Genomic DNA, 22,841 nt, shown 5'->3' with positions numbered 1-22,841 from the left:
TATTCATAACCTCACATAATACTGGTGCTATTTGATCACTTAGTATTTTATAATATTTAGATGAAATACCATCTGGTCCCGGAGCTTTTCCCGTTTTCATTTTCTTTATTATTTTCCGAATTTCTTGCTCTGTAATTGTCTGATTTAATTGTTCTCTTTCTTCATTCGTAATCTGTTGGAGTTGATGTTTTTTCAAATACTCTTCTATTCTGTCATCAGCCTCTTTCTCTTTTTTATATAAATCTTTGTAGTATTTCTGAAACACCCTTCTTATCTCTTTAGGATCTTCCACTATCTTTTTTCCATCCTTTATTTTACATATTATTTTTTCCCCTCTCCCTTAATTGCCATGCCAAATACTTTCCAATTATTAGCTGATTCAAAGTTCTTTTGTCTCATCATTTTAATTATCCATTCTACTTCCTGATTCACCACCATGGAGAACTGAGCTTGTAGCAACTTTATATTATGTTTTATTGTTTCGTCTTCTGGCTTAGATGTTAGCTGTCTCTCACTCTCCATGAGGTGTGTTAAAATGTCCTCTTTCTTTTTCTCTCCTCCTTTTTTTAGATAGCTATTTTTCTGAATTAGAAATCCCCTCATAACCGCTTTACTTGCATCCCAAACTGTTTCTATAAGTGTTCCTTTGTTCAAATTATATTTAAAGTATTCTTCAATTGTCTCTTTTGCCATATTTATTATCTTTTGATCGTTGAATAGATTCTCATTCATCCTCCATCTGAATGTTGAGGGATCTTTTCCTTTTAACTCCGTGTACATTGGGTTATGGTCAGATAATGTTTGTGGAAGAATTTCCGATTTAGTAATTCTCGCAGTTAATTCCTTCGAGGTCCAGGTGTAATCTATTCTTCCCCAACTTTGGTTTGGATTTGAGAAAAATGTGAATTGTTTTGTTGTGGGGTTCTTAAGTCTCCATATGTCGGTTAGTCCCATATTGTCCACCAAATCAAAAAAGGTTCTAGGCAATTTACCTTCACTCGTTTCTTTTTTCTTTGTTGATCTGCCCAAATCTGGTATAACCACTCCGTTAAAGTCCCCCATCAATATCAGATGCTGGTCCATCAATTCCAACAGCGTATCACCTAATTTTGCGTAAAATATCGATTTTTTATCATTAGGAGCATAAATTCCAACAATGTTTATTTTTTCCCCTTGGAAAGTAATTTGGACTATTATCACTCTCCCATCTTCATCTTTATAAATTAATTTTGGATCATATTTTTCTTCAATATATACTACCACTCCTCTTTTTTTGTTCTTATCAGAGGCAACGAAATCAATTCCTAATCTTTTGTTACTTAGAACTCTTTTGTGTTTTCTTGCAACGTGTGTTTCTTGCAAGCATATCATATCAGGATTCTTTTTAATCAGCACATGTGCAACTTGATTTCTCTTATTTTTATTGTTAAGGCCGTTCACATTCCATGACAGTATTCTCAGTGTCATTATTAGTTAGTTGTCAAGCTTAAACTAGATCTGATGGTCCTTGCTGCTGTTCTCTTCTTCTTCTTTGTCTCCTTCCCTTTCTTCCTCCTCCTCCCCACCCCCTCCCTCCGCCCCCCCATCCCCCCTGGCCTCCCCCCCTCCATCCTTCCCAGTTCTTTGTCATATCTTCTAGCAAATTTCTCAAGTTTCCGAGGACTAGACAGTTTGAATCTCTTTTCCTTGAAATAGAATGATACTCCTTCTGGGAATTCCCATCTGTATTGAATCCCATTTTTCTTTAGTTGACTTACTGTTTGTAGGTATCTCTCCTTCGAAGAAATCTCAATGGAATCTCTTTAAATACAATAATTGCCTTCCCATCAACACACATTTTTTTGTTATAGTTCAGTCTCAGTATTTCATTCCTCATATCCAAAGAATTAAACATGACTAACACATCCCCTGGAAGTTTCTTCCCTCTAGCTTTAGCAGATTTAACTTTTATTCGGAACACATTTGCTATTGTGGATCCTATATCCCCTTCTCACATCCATTCAGATCACTAATTCCTTAATCAGCTTCTTTCTTATATCTTCATTTACCTCCTCAGGGATCCCCCTAAATTTCAGGTTAGCCTGTTTCTGTCTCAGTTCCATCATCCCCATACTGTCCAATAGCTCTTCCTGTGTTTTATTTATCTCCTTTACCTCTATTCTAATTCTATCTGTCTCCTTCTTAGTCTCCTTCAAATCTTTCTGAACCTTCTTCATTGAATCCTCAAGAACTTTAGATTTTGCTGTTAGGTCCTTTACCTTCCCTGTCAGTTCTCCCACCACCCCCTCCAATTTCTTATCCAATGTCTCCTGTACTTCCATTAGTTTTTTCTCAATATATTCTTCATTATGTTTGAATTCCTTCCTTATTTCAGCCATTAAGGTGTCATAGTCCTTAATCTCTCTCCCCTCCTTTCCGTTTTCTTGTCTAGATGGCCTTCTTTCCACTGGTGTTCCTACCCCTTTCTTCATTTTGATCTTTTTACTTGAAACAATTAAATCAATTAGGTGACCAATACACTAAATCAATTAAGTCAATTAAACCAACCAAATAACCAATACAGAATAGTCCACCACCTCTAGAGGTCACTCAATTCAAAATATCTGGTACAGTTTGGTTTTCCACCCCTAGAGGCCACAAAAATTAAAGGTATAGATTTCTAAATAGTTTAGATATAATATCTGTTCCCCCTCCCCTTAGTGTCCGTTCCACTGGTCTTTCTCCTCCAACCGACCGCTTTTCTGTTTCTTTATTCTTTATTCTTCAGCCCACTTCTTTGTTCTCCTTACACGTGGCTCGATAGTCTATCAGCTGGTTTACTTCAGCCAGTCCCAGGGGGAAACAGATGAATTAATAATCCCAGCACTCAGCAATCTTAAAAAAGAAAAGAAAATAACAAACAAGAACAAAACCAAAAAATAAATAAATCACAAAATCAAAGACAGAGGAGAGGTAGAAAGGGATACAAGGCAGGGGGAAGGAAGGTACAACCTGTGGGGGGAGGGAAGGAGAAGGAACAGGAAGGGTCAGCGGGGATTCATAGGGGGGGGAGAACAAAGGGGAGGGAGAGGAGACATGCAAATTCAAAATAGTATGTCCTTATCTAAGTCTTTTTCTTCTTCCAATAACTCTTCCAGCAGGACCAACAATCCAAGTAGTTTAATATGTAGCGACCATTTTCTCCATGTAGGAAGCAGAAGAAATGGAGAAAGGAGCAAAATTGAGGATATCAATTCAAAGGTGCTCTGCCAGAGTTTCTCAAACCACTCCGAACAAGGTCAAAGAGCACCTCTTAATCACACCAAATTCACCCCAAAAATTCTCTGCAAAACGCCACCATCTAGCGCTTTCAGTTCTTTTCAGTCTCAGCCCAGTCTCTTCGCATTGGTTTGCTTAAACACGGCCAGAAATAAAAAATAAAGAGTCTCATTTACACTCGAACAGGCAGGCAGTAAGGAATAGAAGAAGAAAGAGTAGAAAGCCCCTTCCCGTCGCTGGCAAAAAGCCCTCTGACCGGGATGATACAGAGAGGTTTCTATTTAGCTTTTTGTACTTGTCTTTGTCTTCCAAGCAACACTTTGCCTTGGAACAGTTTTACTTTGTATCCGAGGGCTCTCAGCAGCACCCACTTGGCGGCTACTTTCTTGCTCTTTCTCCTCTCCCAGCCTTGCGTTATACGTTGTTTCCCCTTACCGCCAGTATGAATTCCTTTTCCTCCTCGCAACGCACGAATTCTGCGGATTTTTTGCTGTATCCTTTAGCTGAATTCCTTTAACAATTACAGCTTTACTTGAGGTCTTAAATTGTTATTTAACTTGGAGGCTTGCCGCTTTCGCTTGGAGCTTGAGGCTACGCAACACGGGGTCTGTTGCCTCCCCCTCCGTGCCGCAGCTCAATCCCGTCTTCAAACCTGCTTTTAAAGTCCGTAAACGGGAGAGCTCAAGCAGCACTGCCGGGTACTGTCCCCCAAAATAATCCTCTTGGGGTTTTGAGGGCTACGTAGCCTTCATAGCGCCTCTGGAGCCCCAGTGTTGTTCAAGATCCCCCAAAGGGTTTCCTCGCGCTCCTTTTCGCTATGGCGGCTTCACCGGAAGTCCTACCCCTTCACTCCGTGTCTGACTCCAAGTTCGCAGTTGCTGAGTCTAAACTCCACCCCTTCCTCTTCCTCCAACAGGGGAAAAAGCCCTTTCACTTTCGCTCTTTCCCCCTCCTCTCACTGACCCTTTCGTGCCTTCAAGTTTTGGGGCTGGCTATTTCCGGCCTCTCTCCCTCTGTTTCTGAGCTGAAACTGCCAGTTTGTGTATCTCTGCTCTGGCCCCCCCTTTCCTTGTCCACTATGTTCAGGGATCAGGTTACTGTAGCCATCTGCTGCCTGCTCTCTATGCTCTGTCAGGCAGCTAGGCTGGCCCTCCTCCTTCCCACATCCCAGTGTTCTTATCTCTCTTTGTGTGGCCTCATTCCCAGCCTCTGTCAGCTCCGAAACGAAGCTGACATAGTGGGATTCTGGGAAGATATCTATAACAAACTGAAAAAGATGTTTAGATTTTCATTTGGAAAAAAAACCCCATAATCCTTTCTCCTGGGTATCATGTCAGAGGAAATAAAAAGAACGGTCAGACCAATATTTATGTATGCAACTATGGCGGCAAGGTTATTGATTGCCAAAAATTGGAAAAGCAGCAGCATCCCAACTAAAACAAACTGGTTATCTAAAATGATGGAATACTTCCATATTGCCAAACTAACAGGGAGGACAAGAGGAGATATGGTACAAAAAGTGAATAAGGAGTGGGCTATCTTTAAGGAATACATCAAAATTTATGTGGAAAAAGTAGAATTTCTGACAGATATTGAGTGAATCCAGAAAATGATTAGAGTGAAAGGAGAGTAAAGTCAAGATAGAAGAAGAGATTAAAGAAATAATGAAATGTGTTTAAGCTAGTTGGAAAAATAAAGTAGCGTAACAAGAATGGCTGGAAGTCAAGTCACTTGGCGGGTATCTGTGTGGGGTAGGTGTGTAGGTATGTTGATATGTACAGTATGTTAGTTTCTGTTCGTATCACTGTGCAGCTGCGTGGAGTCACAGGACTCTGTTTACATTCCAGGGCTTCCAGACTGTTGGCAGTCTCACGGGAAAGGAGACAGGATGTGATGTTAGTGGTTTCCTGTTTCCTTTGTTCCTTTGTTCACTTGCTCTCTGCTTTCATAGAGAGAGGATGTCTTTTCTGTTCTGCGTAGTTTAGAAATAAAACTCTTTACAATGTAGCCAAACCTCTTGTCTCTTCCCTGTGCTGGGAACCCTGCTGGATAGAATGTGCTTGAGGCCTTATCAAAGGCTCAGGTCATTAAACACGTCGGAGGTGATTTCTAAGGCTCAGCTCGGAGGAAGATGAGGCCTTATCGGCTTGGCCGAGCGGAGTTCTGACACAGTATAGGTAGGTATTATATAGAGTAATGTAGGTATGTGTCAGAGACTGCCTCCAGGTCCCAGCTCACAGAGGACCAACGCTAGCTAGCGGTAATATACAAAAGTCTTTATTAAAGTACATTATCCATTTTCAAACCCTAGCGTGCGTCTCTACGTCTGGACACTAGACCGGCGAAGCTCCGTCTGAGTCTCCGCCCCCTATACACCAGCTTAAGACTCTAGCCTTACTCCACCTTTTCCTTCTCTCCTTCCGCCTCTGGGTCCTACCACCCCCCGGGGTCCCTTCCTTCCTGGACGCTTCGGAGGCGGACCCCTCGGACTCTTCCCCCTCCCTTCGGCGGGCTTTAGGACCTGGCTCCCTATCCGGGCTGCTCATTGCGCCACCCTCTTGTACATTTGAACTTGGCGCGCGCGCGCTGCCTCCGACCTTCCTTTTGACCGTTTCCTCGCTCTCTGATGCAGGCGTGGCTAACCCTGACTCATGTCCTTCCTCTGACGGAAGGCTGCCTGATGCCGATGCCTGGGACTCCTCCCCCCTACTGCTCTCCGGTGGGGAAGCTGGTCCCGATTTCCAGCTGCTGCTCTCTGAGTCCCCTCTGGCCCCTCCTTCCTGAGGTGTTCCCTCTGGCAACCCCCTAGCTCTGACCACGGGAGCCCCTTTCTGTGAATCCTCCGATTCGCTGGAGAGACTTAGAGACCTCGGGCGGCTCTCATCGCTCACTTCCCCCTCGGATTCCTCCCCCTCGGTCTCTAATTCCTCCCTTTCCTGTCCCTCTGCTCCTGAGCCCCTGACATCCATCCCCCCCTCGAAGCCCCCCCTTCCCCCCTCCCCTCCTTCCGGTGTGGGTACTGGGTGCTCCGTCGTAGCGGGGGTGAGTGCCGGATACAGTTCGTCCCCCGTGTCGTACATCAAACCGGCTAGGTCCGGCTCGTTCTCCGTGCACTCGTTGACGTCGATCTCCTCTGCTTCCATGTCTCTGCCTTCGTGTTCGAACCCCACGTCCTCCCCCCACACGTCCATGTCTGTCTCGCCCCCGTTCCCCTCTGAGGGTGATGTCTGCCAAGGACCCCCCAGCCACTTCTTGCGCCACTGCTCCTCTGGTCGATCGTCCCACCAATAAGAGCGGTCTGAGGCAGACCCCGAGGGTGAGCCCTCCGGGGAGCGTGTGTCTGGTGCCGGTTCCTCGTCCGAGGCGAACCCCTGGAACGTGCTGGCTGAAAGTGTGGGTGTGAAGAGCCAGTCGTCGAAATACTCGGCTGGCATGGGCCTGTGTGGGAAGAGGGCATGAAATTCTTCCTTGAGCAGAGGCTCCTCCAAAGCATAGTCCGGCACCCAACTGTTGGCACTGGCCGGGGTACCCTCTCTGGCTAGGAGATATTCTACTCCCTCTTCCCCCCATCTCAAGTCTAAAATCTCTGTGACCTCGTTGATGTGTCCCCCTCTTGGCGACCCTCCCTTTCTGGGCCCTTCTCTTAGCGGGTCTGGCGCTGTGCCTGGCTCCTGAAATCTATGAGGTGCTTTGTAGGGCGTGAGCACCGATCTATGGAACACCGGATGCATTCTGGAACCCTCCGGAAGTGCCAACCGGAAGGCCACTGGATTGACCTGTGCCTGGACTTGGTAAGGCCCTAGCTGCTTATGCCCTAGCTTCTTCTTTGCTAACGATCTGGTCGGCACTGCTTGCGCTGCTAACCAGACCCAGTCTCCCACCTGTATGTCTTCCCCAACTCTTCTGTGTCTGTCAGCCTGCAGTTTGTATGCGTGCTTTGCTAGTTCTAACTGCCTCCTGAGCTGTTCGTGGACTTCCTGCAACTCCGACGCTAAGGCTTCCGCTGCCTGTGGCTCCCCCTCCCCCACTCTCTCTAAACCCGGGAAGGTTCTGGGATGCCTCCCGTTGTTGGCGAAGAACGGCGTCACCCCAGTCGACACGTGCTTCGTATTGTTGTACGCGAACTCTGCGAGGGGCAGGTAGTCCACCCATGTCGTAGGCTGCTGATTGGCGTAACATCTCAGGTACTGCTGCATGATGGCGTTGACCCTCTCCGCTTGCCCGTTGGTCTGTGGGTGTCTCGCCGACGCTAGGTTGATCTTGACGTTCAGGATGCCCATCAGCTTCTGCCAGAAGTTCGAGATGAACTGTCGCCCCCGGTCGGAGAGAATAGACCGTGGCAGACCGTGGACTTTAAACACGTGGTCTATGAACAGTCTGGCGGTCTGTTCCGCCGTGGCCACCTTCGCACACGGAATGAAGTGTGCCATTTTGGTGAACATGTCCACCACCACTAGCACTGCTGTCTTTCCCCTCGAACTGGGCAGGTCCGTGACAAAGTCCAGGGCCACCCTCTCCCACGGTTCCGACGGTGTCTGCAGCGGTTCCAGCAGTCCCGCCGGCGGTCTGTGAACTGACTTGGCCCTCTGGCAGGTGTCGCATCTCGAGACGTAATCGGCTACTTCCCCCCGCATCTTGGGCCACCAAAAGTCTCTGGCCACTAATTCCACCGTCTTTTCTTTGCCAAAGTGCCCGGCGGTGGGAGCGTCGTGTAGCTGCTGCAGTATCCTTGCGCGGAGGTCGTCTCCCGGCACGTAGAGCGCTCCCTTGCGGATGAGTAACCCGTCTCTTATCTGGAACTCGTCGTCCTTCGCCGTGCCCTTGTGCACCTCCTCCATCTTGGTTCGTGCGAAGGGGTCCTCCTGCAGCGCTTGACGTACGGCGTCTGAGTCCCCTCTGGCCCCTCCTTCCTGAGGTGTTCCCTCTGGCAACCCCCTAGCTCTGACCACGGGAGCCCCTTTCTGTGAATCCTCCGATTCGCTGGAGAGACTTAGAGACCTCGGGCGGCTCTCATCGCTCACTTCCCCCTCGGATTCCTCCCCCTCGGTCTCTAATTCCTCCCTTTCCTGTCCCTCTGCTCCTGAGCCCCTGACAGTATGTTTTATGTTATGAAAATAAAGTAGTGTGTTATGTGTGTGTACTGTGTAAATGTATATGTATGTGTTTTATATGTTAATAATGATGAAAAAAATAAAGCGTTTATTGAATATATGGGAAATAACTGTGTACAGCTGAAAAACTGGCAGCATTAAGATAAATTCAACAGTGTAAATAAGTTATGATGGATGTAATAATGGAATACTGAATGGTATAGTTTCTTGTGCAGGGATTTATCACATGCAAAATGAACCATGGAAAGAGAAGAAGGGAAGTCATTGATATTTTAAGGATGTAAAAATGAGTATTTTATATTGCAAAACAGAAAATTTAGTAAAAATTATATACAAAAAAGAGAGAAAATGCTCAGTGCAAGAGCACCTCCGCTGGCATCTCTGCCTTTGAGGGCGGCACCAGGATATGGCACTTCCTTTCACCATTGCCTGAAAATGACGGCATGGCATGGCCCAGCTCCACATCTGTCCTCCTGAGACTGTCAAGAGCATCTGAAGAGCAGCTGGACCAGGCCCAAGGGGGGCCCCCAACTCCAGCTGCCTGGTCTCCTTCTCACAAGGGCCACCCAGATGCCTCTCAAGCAAGACAGAGCCCAGCAGAAGCCCCCCCCCCCCCCCGCAACTGGCATTATGGAGAAGCACCATAGGGGACTTCCAGGTGAGGGTATTTATTCTGAGATGCAGGTTCCTTGTGCATATCAGTTTTTTGCAGTGCCCACAGGGCATTGCTAGCATAAAAATCCCAGCCCGTATTCTCCCTCACCGCCGCCGCCACCGCTGCCACCAGAATGATCTTTTCTGGGGAAATTCTGACAGGATGTTTTTGCTTGCTTGTTTGTTTTACAGAGCCCTGTTGCCAATGACTCACTTGTGAATTTGTGATTGGAAGCCCCTGTCTGGAAGGTCCCACTTTGCCTCTGATATGGGAGGGGGTTGGACTAGATGACCCTCAGGGTCCCTTCCAACTGTACAATTCTATGATTCTAAGAAGGCCGAAAAAGGCATTTCTTTCTATTGCTGTTTCTCCAATGCTGCCGCCTTCCTCCCTTGGAACTGATCTCTGGCCGCTCCTTCCTATCAATATCCATGAGGGATGATATCTCCCCTGCACACCACTGCCTCCTCTCCATGCGTGTTCAAGGGGTCTCCGAGAGGGCATCTCCTTTTGATTTCCACTTGATCCCATTTGACAGAGACTCACAGTTCCTTTGGCATCTGCAGCCGCCTCTGAGGTTTGAGTGTCATCTATCAACATCACAAGCATGAAGAGATCATCTTGGAAACTTGACCCCACCCTAGGGCTCAGCCATCACTGACTCTTCTTTGCAACACAGATCCAGAGGTGGGGATGGCAGATATGGGAGTCACAGAGAAAAATATTTATTTTGGCCCTGGATGCCTGTGGCGGGGAACCTTGAGAGCTGCTCCCCTGGGCTGAGTCAAGTTTCCTGGATATTTCGGTCTGCCCTGAAACAGATGCTCACAGCAGAAGGGTGGTGGGGAGAGAGCAGGATTGACTATGCTAGCTCTGGCAGAGTGAAGCAAAAGGCAACCTGAGAGGAGCAGGGGCTTTGTGGGCAATGAGTGGGTCAGAACCCTGGACCCCAAGGGGCAGATGGGGCTGGAGTGACCACAGCACACCCCTCCCCTAAAGGCTCCCAGGGATTCAGGGTCTCTCCCCAATTCTGTCCTGCTCCCTGATGCTGCAAGATTTTGATCTCTGACTCTCCGGCTGCAGGGTGGAAAACCCCAAATTCTGCACTTGAAATAAATTGTGCATTTGAAATAAATTGTGCACATTTGCCTGGCCAACAGCAGTTTGGGCAGGAGGTCTGACTGAATGACCTTGGAGTCCATCAGTGCTTCTGAATGCTAGTTGCTGGGCATCTCTGGCAGGGAGAGCCCTCAGGCTCTGCTTTTGGGCATCCTGGAAGGGGCACCTGGCAGACCAAGTGAGACAACACTGTCATAGATCTGGAGTCTGTCAGTGAATAGTAGAAATTAATAAATGGTAGCATTTGGATAATATTTGGGATATGAATGGAAAATATAAGCTGCAGAACTGTGCCAGACAAGAAATTCCAGGGTTATACTGCCTGGTCAGTATAGTTAGGTGCAGAGCCACTGAGAAACAATGGGGAGCCAGATCCTGGGCCACTGAAGGCTACTGGCAATGCAAAACGGTATCCTTCCCCCTGCTCCAAGGAGTGGACAGAGACAGGATATTTGGGAGGTTCCCAAGATGTTGGGGGGGCATGGTGTGACACAGGAAAAAGGTGCCCCTTTTAAAACGGAGAAGTTTGGAGAAGGCGAGCAGGTGCATGGCAAAGGTTATGGGGAAGGAGAAAGGAGGTGCCAGGAGTGGAGGCAGAGGTCATGCTGGGCAGAGCCATCTTGGCAGGCTGAGGCACAGAGATGGCATGCAGGTTGCTTTGGACTCTCATGCTGCGCTGCTGGGAGGAACAAGTCCCTCTTGAGATGTAATGATGCGAACTCTCTTCCTCCACCTAGACCTAGGTGTATATAGGTGTAAAATAAACCATACATCTTAAAACACTGAGGCTCTCAGGTATTATTCCTAGAGCCTCTGATAAGTCTTCCCTGTTAGCTGCCTAAAGATGTTGCCACCCAAAGACATTGCCTGACTCACCACGAGGAGGAAGGGATAGGCACATGGAAAGACCACTGAAGACTGATCAGTAGAACATCACAGATCATCAGCTGCCATTTCCTTAAGAGAGGCATTAAATGATTTAAACTGTACTCATTCCAATTGCAGGGCCTCAAAAGAGTCCTGTATTGTTAGTTTTTGTCACTATCTCCCCACGTTGGGAATGGGTAATTTGTGCGCCTGCTGCCTTCCTTGGATGTGGTAGCCATTCCTCAGGCTCCGTCTCCAGAATCGAACCCCGGTTCCCTGTTACCTGTGGTCACCATGGTGGGCACAGAAAGTACCATTGAAAGTTGATAGAGCAGACATTTAAATGCGCCGCCGCTGTCAAGGGGGCATGTGATGGGACCGAGGTTATCTAGAGTCATCAAAGCGGCCGAGCAAGCCAGGGTTGGTTTTGGTCTGATAAATGCACATATCCCCGGAGGTCAGCTCTCATTGGCATGTATTAGCTCTAGAATTACCACAGTTATCCAAGGAATGGTAGGAGTGACCAAAGAAACCATAATTGATTTAATGAGCCATTCGCAGTTTCACCATAATGCCCATGTGTACTTAGACATGCATGGCTTAATCTTTGAGACAAGCATATGCTACTGGCAGGATCAACAAGGTAGCTGCAAGCAACTGACAAGTGGGTCATCATTGTGGTCAGTGTTGCTGGGCTGTGCCCTGGGGCTGGCCCCGGGGCCAGGACCCTGCAGGCAGGCGAGCCAGTGAGCACGGAGCTTGCCTGGCTCCCCACACGGAGAGTGGCCATGGAGGCCCGTGACACGCTAGACGGGAGGCTACCTCTGCCATGGAGGCAGCACACAGCCAGAGGAGCGAGAGAAGGATGCACCCACGGAGCTGGAGGACGCGGACGCTGAGGGGACAGCAGGCGCTGAGCAGCCACGCGATTGTCTCCGGCTCAGTGGGCCCCTGGACCCCACCCCGATGTCGGGTGGTGGCGGGCGCGGGGAGCTGTTGGCACGGCTCGGCTATGCACGGATGGAGCGAGACGTGGTGACGCCTTGGGGCAGGCGTAGTGCCCGGAACGGGTTACTAAGGAGGGCAACGGAACACCGGACGGCGAGGCATCTGCTCCACTTGAACACCGGTTGGCAGGCCGGCCCGCGGAGGGCCCTCCCCAACATGACTGTCAGGCCATCCTACCACAGGGCAGTCCCCACCCTCACTCTCGTGAGTCCCTGGAAAACACTGCCGTGGCCAAGGAAGCACAGGGGCCACTCAAGGGTTCTCGGGTCCCAAAGCCAGGGTTGCAGCCTGCCACCAGCTGCTCCCCCACCTCGCTGCTCCTCTCCTGGCAGAGAACCGAAGGCCGGTGGGATCGGACGAGGCTGCTCGCCGCTTCTCAAAGGGAACCGTGTTGGACACTGCACCTGCCCCACACTGTGGATCCACACTCACCGGGAGTGCAGTTGAGTTGTTTGCTGTTCTTCTGAGGATTCTGAAAGCCCTGTCACCAGAAATCTCCACGTGCATGCCGACCTGACCTCATGACAGTGTGTTGGCGCTTGGTCGCCGGCGCCCTGGTATAGCAGCGTCTCGGAAGTCATAGCTGTCAACGTTTCCCTTTTTTAAATGGAAATTCCCTTATTCCGAATAGGATTCCTCGCAAGAAAAGGGGAAAGTTGACAGCTATGCGGAAGTCCATGCTGGCAGCCAGCAGCAACTTCTCTCCAGCAGGAGGCTTCACAAATCACCAGCTGTGCCGTTCAACCCATGCGATTGGGTAGTGATAGATCTTTCCTGGCACCCATCCTCCGGTTAGGAGTATGTGAACCAGAGGACCGTCGCAGGGAACCAAGGGCCTCAATGGCCACCCAGTGTACCTGCTGGCCGGCCGGGAAGCAACTGTTAGGATATAGTTCTGTTCCACCTTAAAAGGAGCAGGCATGACTGGTGTGTCACATGCTTGTTTACTTCCAGCTCTTGCTGGGAACTTCCTTTTGTACATAGGTTTTGTGCTCTGCTGTTTTGCTGGACGCGAAGGAAAGCAGACATGTTTTCCTTTGTTCCTGAACTATGCTGAATAAAATGCTGTACATTATGCTTGCATATTTCTCTGTCCGCCTCTTCTGCTGCAAAGAGTTCTTATCTCTGCTGGTTTGCGTGCTTAGAGTCTCTAAAGGTATCTGAGGCTTGAATCGCAGTTTTGATGCTGTTTTGAGAACCAGAGTATCGCCCGGCTGCTGGCCGGTGGCTGGAGCCAGCTGGGGGCCTGCCAATTGCCCCTGACTCCTGGCAGCATCCCAACAGGAATCACGTTGCGTGAGTCGGCCTGGTCTACCTGCAGGAAGGGAGCTCGTCCACCTGTTCCATGCCCCGGAACGACTCCCGGTCCACCCGCGGACAAAAAAGGGGGGTGGGCAGCCCGGTCTAGAAATATAGAGGGGCAGGAAGTGCTGCAGGCCGCAAGCGGGAAGCCTGTGTCTCACCCTTTACACAGGCCCTGGCTCTGCAGGTCTACCCGGACCGAGGCCCACCCATGACAGCTGGGGACGTCTTAGCTCAAGGAACGCCTCTGCTGGCTGGCCACCCGGGGCCCGCACACGCAGGACTGGAGGGTGGAGGGATGGACGCAACCGGTGTCCGCTGGCTCGCCAGCCAGCCAGACAAAAGCTTGTGTTGAGGGATGACTTTCAATAGATTGCAGCGAGGGAGCTGCTCTGCTACGTATGAAACAGGTTGTCTATGAATGATTTAGCACCGGGTTCCCCACGAATATGCGGTGTGCCAAGGGCGAGAGGTAGCCCCCTTCCAGAGCCACCCTCCCTGAGAGGGGGCGCAGGGAGGGGATACATTGGCCCAAGCCGGCCGGCCCAGCCAGGTTGAATCCTCCAGGCGGACTGCACAGACCCCACCCATTTACCTCTCAATGGTTCCACGCCCTCTTGAGCTCTCCAAAGTTCTTTCCAACTTTCCCTTACGGTACTTGTTGACTATCGGTCTTGTGCCCGTATTTAGCCTTAGATGGAGTTTACCACCTGCTTTGGGCTGCATTCCCAAGCAACCCGACTCCGAGAAGACCCGGTCCTGGCACGCTGGTGGCCTCTACCGGCCTCACACCGTCCACGGGCTGTGCCTTGATTAGAAGGACTTAGGCCCCCCCATCGGAGCGGCACCGGGGAGTGGGTCTTCTCTATGCCACATTTCCTGCGCCCCACCATGCAGAGAGAGGCGGAGCAGCGTGCACCAGGGGGCGGGGCTGGCCACCCGCGGGGGTGGGGCTAGCATCCCAGGCGGCAGGGCTAATGTCACGGGGGGGCAAGGCGAGCCTCCTGGGGGTGCGGGGATGCACAGCCGCCCACCGTGAGCCTCCTGGGGGTGCAGGGGGTGCAGCTGGCCGCAGCGATACCCAACGCGAGTGCAGCAATGTCACCCTCCGGGATGGCAACTGGGGTGGGCCGCACCCACCTCACCTACCTTACTCCGCCCTCTGCCATCGTGGGGCGGGGATTCGATTCTGGGCTCTTCCATGTTCACTCGCAGTTACTGAGGGAATCCTGGTTAGTTTCTTTTTCTCCCCTGACTAATATGCTTAAATTCAGCGGGTCGCCACGTCTGATCTGAGGTCACGGTCAGATGGAACGGGGGGGGGGGGGACGGACGGACAAAGGGAGCTGATGGACGGATGGCAGCCGCACCAATGGGAGAGATGGAGCACTCTCGAACGTACGCCATACTGAACCAACGAATGAACGAATGACCCAACTGCCCCCTGATTGCTGCGCACTGACCCCTCTCGCTCTCCAGGCTTCAGAGAAAGCAATGCCTCCAACACTTATTATCACCCGATAATAAGCAACGCCTCCAACACTTATTATCACCCAATTTTTTTCATTTTTGCCAACCTATCTGATGACATATACCATCTATGATGCATCTGTTAGGATATTTCCGTTTCACCTTAAAAAGGGAGCAGGCTGTTGTGTGTCACAAGCCTGCGTACTTCCTGCTCACAGGAAGTTTCTGTTTTGTATATAGCTTTTGTTTCACTCTGTTGCCTGACTTGAAGCCAGGCAGTCATGTTTTTCCTTTGTTCTGACCAACGTTGAATAAATCTGTAGAATATGCTCTCCTGGGTGAATCTTTCATTGTGGAAACTCTGCAAAAAGGGCGTGCATGAGTCCTGGAATGTGGACAGCTATTTCCGAGGCTCGTGTCGCTAATTGACTGATACTGTTTCCATGGGAGACCGGGAGACAACATGGAGGCATGATGGCCTATGTCTCCCTGGCAGTATCCCAACAACAGCTTTCGGGCCCAGATTTACGGCACTTACAGGAGAGTAAGACTGCTGAAGACTGTGAGAGGTATGTGGGGAAAAGCAAGACTTTTCTGTTGCCACGGCAGAGTCTTTGAAGTCCAGCAGGCAAATTAGCCTGGGAGACGAGCCAGAAGGCCTCATGATTTATGAGTTGCCAAGATAAGGAGTTTTTGAAGTGAAAAAGGCTCACGGCTCAAGTAAAACCTGGAATGGAGCTTTTACAAGCCTCAGATGGGGTTCGAAAGCTAAATGGCCACAATTATGAGACCTGGGCAAGGTGGTGTGAGGGCCTGTTGCGACAGCTTGGAGTCTGGCATACAGTGTGTGAAGCCCCTCCAGTTCCTCTGACAGAGAGATGGAGGGCCGAGGATTCAAGGGCCATAGACGTGATTGTCTTGTCCGTCTCTCTGGAGGAAATTGTAACACTGGCTGGCAACACGACAGCAGGTCAGATGTGGAATGCTTTGAAAGTAGCCCATCTGGCAGCCTTCCCAGCACAGAGTTTGACTGCGTTGGAGGTCCTGGCTGTTTCCCTGATTGAGAGTGATTGCAGGGATGCCGAGGGCACCGGTTGCAAACTGCAGGGAGAGGTGAATGTGATGTCATCCAAGGCAGCATTCCAGCCTCCAGGGGGAGCCAAGGAGTCGGCAGCTGAGAGCTCTGTTTCCCATGAGAGCCAAGGTCGTCTTCGCAGAGGCCAGAAGGCGAGATGTAAACAAAAGAAGAAGCCGGTAGATGGCCAGAAGCAGGAGGGGGGTGGAAAGCCCAGGCCAGGGGAAAACAAGGTTTTGTTTGCTGGCACTGCTTCACCAAAGGCAAATTTGATGGCCAGGAGCAGGGGGGCAAGCAGCAGCCCAAGCCGATGGAAAACAAGGTTTTGTTTGCTGGCTCTGCTTCTCCAAAAGCCAAAGAAAAATTTGTCATCGATTCTGGAGCCACAAGGCACATGTGTGCAAAGTGGCACCTGTTTATCTCCTTCACACCTCAAGATGGGGAGATTCAACAGGCTGATGGAAAGACGTTGCAAATCGCAGGAGTCGGGACAGTAAGACTGGCAAGTCTGCACATGACCATTAGTGACGTACTTTATGTTCCAGATTCTGCAGACAATTTGCTCAGCGTCCCACAGCTGACTGGGCGTGGCTTTGAGATTTCCTTCAAGAAGAGCGTCTGTGTCACAGGAAAGGCAAAGAGGACATTTTGCATGCAAAGTTTATAGATGGCTTGTTCTGTATAACTAATGATGAGAATGGTGTTGATGTGTCTAATGTTGAATCTTGTTGTGTTGCACAAACTAACAAAGTTCTTCATGCAGGATGTATTCATGAGGAGCACCAAAAATTTGGTCACATGTCTTGGCAGGCACTGGCCAAGATGCCTAGGTTGGTTCAGGGTTTGAACATCAAGCCCTGTAAGTTTCACATGAAATGTGTATCTTGTGCAGAGAACAAGGTGAAGGTTGCTCAAAAAGGCAAGGTGTCTAGCAGGCAGGCTTCCAAACCCTACCAGCTAGTCCATGCAGACCTGGTTGGTCCACTTGCGCCCTCTGGGTGGAGCAAGGTACCGTATTTTTCGCTCTATAGGGCGCACCGGACCATAGGGCGCACCTAGTTTTTTTTTGGGGGGGGGGGGGATAAAGAAAAAAAATTATTCCCCCCCCAGCCCAAAAGAGCAAAGAAGCCAAGACAGCCTGCGGGATTCATCCCGTTGGCTGTCTTGGCTTCCTCTTTAGCCACGCGCAACCTCTCCAGCCGGGAGAGGCTGCGCGCGGCTTTGGCAGAAGCCAAGACAGCGAGCGGGATGGATCCCGCTCGCTGTCTTGGCTTCCTTTTTAGCCGTGGGGCTGGGGCGGGGGAAGCCCGAGCTTCCCCCGACCCCAGCCCCCAGAACGGGTCCCGGAGCTTGCTGCTATCCGCAAGACTTCTGAGCCCGGCGGGAACTCCCACCGGGCTCTGAAGGCTTGCGGTGTGGCTATAAATGTGCTGTCCAGTCGTGCTCCCGTTGCTCAACATCTGCTGAGGCGACCTGGGCAGAAAATGCAGAGTCGCAGCAGTCCTGCTGTCCATGTGAGATAGAGGGATAAATCAAGTCCAGAGACAGTTCTTTGCTATCTCTAAAGTGTTTATTTACAGCAGTAAATCATCTGTACACCATCGGAACTTTCCGGAATCTTTCCTGTGCTGAAAGCACACACAGACTGTCTGCAGCGTCTGTCTGCCTAAAACTGAAACCAACTCACAGACAAAGACTGTGACGCATGGCCTTGCGTAAAGGCCCCTCCCCAGATACAGCACACCAAGGAGTTTAACCCTATAACCACCAAACTCTGCCCGAAGCCCAGGGTGCGCAGCGCTGCGCTCCCCGGGCTTCGGGCTGCAGGTTGCTATCCGTAAGCCTTTGGAGCCCGGCGGGAACTCCCACCGCGCTCCGAAGGCTTGCGGATAGCTTCCTGAAGCCTGGAGAGCGAGAGGGGTCGGTGCTCACCGACCCCTCTCGCTCTCCAGGCTTCAGCGAAAGCCTGCATTCGCTCCATAGGACGCACACACATTTCCCCTTCATTTTTGGAGGGGGAAAAGTGCGTCCTATAGAGCGGAAAATACGGCACTTCATGGTTTTAATTCTTTTTCCAGGTACATTCATGTGTTTATGCTCCAAAAGAAATCAGAAGTGTTTCCTAGGTTCAAGGCGTTCTGTGCATGGTTGGAGAATGCTCACAGTAAACGTATTGGCTGTTTGTTTACTGATCGAGGCGGTGAATTCACTTCTCAGCAGTTTGAAGCTTTCCTGACTGAGAAGGGAATCCAGCACAACCTCTCAACGCCTAGATCTCCATGGATGAATTGACTTTGTGAGCGAGCAAATCAAACATTGCTTCAAGGCTTGAAAACCTTGCTGCATTATACCAATCTCCCTGAGAAGTTTTGGGGGGAGTCTTTGAACTTGTTTGTTTACACTTATAATCGCAGACTGTCATCACCTATTGGTTGTACTCCCTATGAGAAGAGGTTTGGTAAGAAACCTTACGTCAAGCACATGAGAATCTTTGGTTCTGACATGTGGGTCCACACCCCACAGAGCAGCAAGCTTGGGAAGCGTGGGGCACATGGTTTGTTCATGGGGTATGAAAAAGGTGCATACAGGGTATGGATGACTGACTCTAAGTCCATTAGGTTCACAAAGAGTGTTGAGTACAATCCTAAGTGGGGGGGGAAATGTGGGAATTTTCCAGAGTCACTCAGAGGAAGATGAAGATGATGTGAAAAAAGCAGAATTCAATGCTCTGTCATTTTCACTCATGGATTGTGAATGGTTGATGCAACTGTTTCAGGACATCAGAGTTTCTGTGAAATGTCCTAGACAAGTGTACCAAGACAATAGACCCTGTTTGGCTTTGCTGAACTCAGAGAGTTGCAAGCAAAGAACCAGGTACTTGCAGATTAAGCTACATCGTGCAAGAGAGTGTATTCAGAAAGGACTCATTCAGGTGTCCTACATGCCAGGAAATGAAATTCCTGCTGATCTGTTGTCTAAGGTTGTTAACAGAGAACAACTTAAGGTTTATGTACAGAGGTTGCAATTGGGTTGAACCACAGGTTCTACAGGTTACACGGAAAGGGGGAGGATGTTAGGATACTTCCGTTCCACCTTAAAAAGGGAGCAGGCTGTTGTGTGTCACAAGCCTGCGTACTTCCTGCTCACAGGAAGTTTCTGTTTTGTATATAGCTTTTGTTTCACTCTGTTGCCTCGACACGGAGGCAGGCAGTCATGTTTTTCCTTTGTTCTGACCAACGTTGAATAAATCTGTAGAATATGCTCTCCTGGGTGAATCTTTCATTGTGGAAACTCTGCAAAAAGGGCGTGCAAGAGTCCTGGAATGTGGACAGCTATTTCTGAGACTTGTGTCACTAGTTGACTGATACCGTTTCCACGGGAGACTGGGAGACGACGTGGATGCATGATGGCCTATGTCTCCCTGGCAGTATCCCAACAGCATCTTCATGAAATGTTCTTTCAATTGATTTGTTGTTGTTGTTTAGTCGTTTAGTCGTGTCCGACTCTTCGTGACCCCATGGACCAGAGCACGCCAGGCACCTCTGTCCTCCACGCCAGGCACCTCTGTCCTCCACTTTCAATTGATAAGAAGCCGTAAAATTTCTATTTTCCCCCCAAAATTTAACCCAATCTTTGTATTCAATTTCATAACCTAAATCTTGTTTCCACCTTAACATATTATTACTTTTGATTTCTTAATCTGTTTGTACATTATTTAATAATTTATACATTTTTGTAAGTATTTTTTGTTTACTCTGTAAGACTTCTTTATCTAACTTTGATACAGTGGTACCTCAGGTTAAGAACTTAATTCGTTCTGGAGGTCTGTTCTTAACCTGAAGCACTACTTTAGCTAATGGGGCCTCCTGCTGCCGCTGTGTCGCCGCTGCATGATTTCTGTTCTCATCCTGAAGCATAGTTCTTAACCCGAGGTAATACTTCTGGGTTAGCGGAGTCTGTAACCTGAAGCGTATGTAACCTGAAGTGTATGTAACCCGAGGTACCACTGTATTTTATTTTCAAACCCTCTGCTTTTTGTATCTTTTTCAAAAGTCGCTTTCAATTGAAAATATTCCAACCAATTTATTCCCATCTTTTTAAATTCCTCATAAACTTTTAATTTTGGTTTTCCATTCATTTCTTCCACTAACTCTTTGTAGGCTGGCCACAGTTTTCTTGCATTATTCTTGAGTGTCGAGGTTGCCTCTACTGGGGAGGTACACCACAGAGTTTTTTCTATGATTTTCTGCTTTGTTTGCTCCCAAACTTCAAATAGAGCCTTTTGCACTAAATGATTCGTAAATCTTTTTTGTACCTGTATTTTCCCATACATTAGATAGCCATAAATTCTATCCCAACCGTCTAATTCCAAAATCTCCATATTTTAAAGTAACATCCACTCTTTCAACCAGCTCCAACATGCAGCTTCATAATATATTTTTAAATCTGGAACTGCAAAGCCTCCTATTTCTTTAGACCCCGTCATAATTTCAGATTTAATTCTAGCTTTTTTCCCTTGCCAAATAAAATTGGCAAGGTCTTTTCGCCAGTCTTTCAGATATTTAGTCCCTATTATTATAGGTGCGGTCTGGAAGAGGAACAGAATTTTTGGGAGTATCATCATTTTAATCATTGATACTTTCTCCCATAGCGATAATTTTAATTTATTCCATTTTCCTAAGATTTCTTTGATTTCTTTCCATTTTTTGATATAGTTGTCTTTAAATAAGTTCATATTTTCATTTGTTATCCAAAGGCCGAAATACTTCACTTTACCTTCTATTTTTAACCCTGTTGTTTTCTCTAACTCTTCTCTGTTTTTCTCTCCCATATTCTTTGCCAATAGTTTCGACTTTTCTTTATTCAACTTAAAACCCGAAACCTTGCCGAATTCCTTCATTTTTTCTAGGGTTCTTTGAATACTTTCTAATGGTGCTTCCATCATTATAATCACATCATCCGCAAATGCTTTAACTTTGTAGCAGTGGTTTCCTACATTTATCCCTCTAATTTCCTTGTCTTTTTTTAATGCTCCTAGAAGAGTTTCCAGCGCCGTAATGAATAACAGTGGTGACAGGGGGCATCCCTGTCTAACCCTTCTCTCGATATCAAATCCCTCTGTAATTTCATTATTTATCATTAACTCCAGATAAGTCTGAGGCACTGTTAGTGGGTGGTTCCCTAGACCAGATGAGTGGGAGATCTCCTGCTTTTGATGGGGTTACACTTCATCTGAAGGAGCAGGTTCATAGCTTGGGGGTACTCCTGGATCCTTTGCTGTTGCTCAAGGCTCGGGTGGCCTCAGTGGCCCGGAGTGCCTTCCATCAGCTTCCACTCAGAAGTGGTGGTGGTTTCACCAGCGATATGCTGCTGAGTGAAACCGACATCATGGTCTGCTCCTCATACTGGTCCTGGGCAATATATCGATGTATTGCCCAGGCCTAGTGAATACCCCTGTGTGTATCTTTGGCTCTCCGTCTGAGAGCAACTAGCTGACATAGAAACTTAAGGGGATACTCTGATTTGCACCCAAGTGTTTTACGTCAACATGAGGGCTGAGTTCCACATACTCTTCAACCCTTCCAAAGGTTTAAACAGGTTCCTTGGTAATCATATTATTTCTTTGTTTTCACCTGTCACTGTACTTGTACCAATCTCTCCCTGTCCCTTTTACCCAGAAGAAGGTTCAGAAACCGTGTGAGACAGTATGCTTTGATTGAGCAGGAAAATGGTGCATGCCCATATGTCACTATGTGTGTGTGCCCTATATAATCAAAATCACTAATATGGACCAATTTTAGTATTTTTTTTAATGGATTGGGTTTCAAGATTTGAAAACCATGGGGCCACATAAAATTCCAGTTGGATTTCCCCTGTAAATTAGACAATGTGCCCAAGGTACAAATTAGCCTTTTGCATCCCTTTTGGAGAGCAAGCTAATGACATATCCCTTAAGTGAAAGACCACAGCCAATGTAAAACTCCTATAGAAATGCCAAGGTGAATACATTTCTCTCAAGATATGTCAACACCTGTGCCAAATGGGAAGTTGCTTATGATAAATGAAAGCAAATGAAAGCCCTTCACAGGGATTCATAAAAAGGTGAATGCTGAGGAGTTAGGATGCGGAAGGCTAAATCTGCAATCTAGGGAACCAAGAAAAGCTGAAAATAAGAAGGATACTCCTTCCTGCTGAGTGTAAAGTATAAACCTTCAGATTAAGAAATGGAAAAGAAAGATGCCAATAACAATTGATAAGGAAAACCAAAGTTTTGAAAGAGGGAATTCATCTATTCCTCTCAGCTAACTTCTGCATAATGCCATTGTGTAATGTTATCCAGATGCTCTACTTCTCTAAAAAAACTATTTTTAGAAACCTGCAGTATGAGGACCTCTTCATGAACACATGCACACACCAGGACATCCCCCACATGCATAAAGTTACACCACTTAGGGAGGATATGAAGTAGAATTTGAGTGCTTTAGGGCAGAGACAAGGACTGTTTTTCAATAACCATGCCTCCATACATCTGTTTTGTGCCACCCTGTGTCCCACCACATGTTCACAGGATGCACATAAAATAAGTTGAGTGGGAGAGCTGGGGGAAAAAAATCACATTAGGCAACAATGCACCACTTTGGTTCAGATAGCACATTGGTAGACAAGTCTAAAAAGCCCAGGGAACAAATTTTCATGGCCTTCTAGAGACTATAGTGGCTCCTGTACTAGAAGTAGTGTACTTAGTGTTAAATGTGGAATTGTATACCCGATTCTGACCAAACTAAGTCTCCTAACCAAAACATACATCAGTATGCCCTCCCACTGTATATAGGTCTCATGATTCAGTCTGTCACTAAGAAGAAGAAAATTATAAACTGTCTCATCAGGGCCTGAGTGTTACATATACTCGAGTGCAAGAAGTATCAGCCACAGTAACAAATGTACCAGGCACAGGCAAACTCGACCCTCCAGATAT

This window comes from Podarcis muralis, chromosome W (genome assembly GCF_964188315.1).
Source record: "Podarcis muralis chromosome W, rPodMur119.hap1.1, whole genome shotgun sequence".
NCBI lineage: Eukaryota > Metazoa > Chordata > Lepidosauria > Squamata > Lacertidae > Podarcis > Podarcis muralis.
This window is presented reverse-complemented; position numbering follows the sequence as displayed.